The 850-nt window shown below is 38.5% G+C and overlaps 1 non-coding gene across 1 annotated transcript; it reads left to right on the top strand.

Annotated features, from left to right (window-relative positions):
• Positions 1-363: 363 nt before the first annotated feature.
• Positions 364-435, top strand: TRNAV-GAC (transfer RNA valine (anticodon GAC)). The gene has a single exon. It is a non-coding gene; the product is annotated as a tRNA-Val (tRNA).
• The last annotated feature ends 415 nt before the right edge of the window (positions 436-850 follow it).

Here is an 850-nt window from a genome sequence, read left to right as displayed (position 1 = left end):
ACTCACTTCCCAAGCTCTCTCATCCCCAACAGACTTCATACTTGCCCCTCTTTCCAAAACTCTTGCATATGTTTCCTTGCGCTACCTTGCAAACGCGGGAGACAGCGACAAAGCAAAAAAAAAAAAAAAAAGAATATATATATATATATATATATATATATATATATATATATATATATATATATATATATATATATATATATATATATATGTGTATACCCTTCAGTATGTTTACTTTCGATAATGAGGAACAGAAGAAGGAACCAAACAAGTAAATTTCGTCAAAGACATCTCTCTTTTCTAAACGCTGCCTCGCAAAGATTTTCATTAATTCAAATTGAAGAAACAGACGAATTTTCTATTGTCTGGTTAGCTCAGTGGTAGAGCGTGAGTCTGACACACTCAAGGTCGTGGGTTCGAGACCCACACCAGACATAATTTTTGTTTTTTTCTTTTTTCATTTTGTCCGCATCACATGTGTGCAACATTCAGTACCTTCGTCCAACGTTATAGTGAAGATCTTCACAATAGATTGGGGTTTTCGACCTTATCTGAAAGGGTCAGGTCCACCAAGACGTCCTTGAAATCTTCCAGAAGCTTCTGGCGATCCTCCTCCAACTGCTGGGCACATCAGAGTTAACATGGGCCGGACATCGGTTGTGGAACGACTTAATCTGCTTCCGGTAGTTAGCAGGGATGATAATGAGGGCTCTGACCTCATACCAGGTCAGCTTAGTTCCAGTCTATAGCTTAGTTCCAGTCTATTGCAACGACAATAAAAAATTAAAACTCATTTCTTCGTGGAAAATTGAGAGGAAAACACGACAGCAACATGGAGATTTACCCTGTG

The sequence above is a fragment of the Panulirus ornatus genome, chromosome 12 (genome assembly GCF_036320965.1).
Source record: "Panulirus ornatus isolate Po-2019 chromosome 12, ASM3632096v1, whole genome shotgun sequence".
Taxonomy (NCBI): Eukaryota; Metazoa; Arthropoda; class Malacostraca; order Decapoda; family Palinuridae; genus Panulirus; species Panulirus ornatus.
Note: the sequence above shows the minus strand (reverse complement) of the source record. Positions and strands in the feature narration are given on the sequence as shown.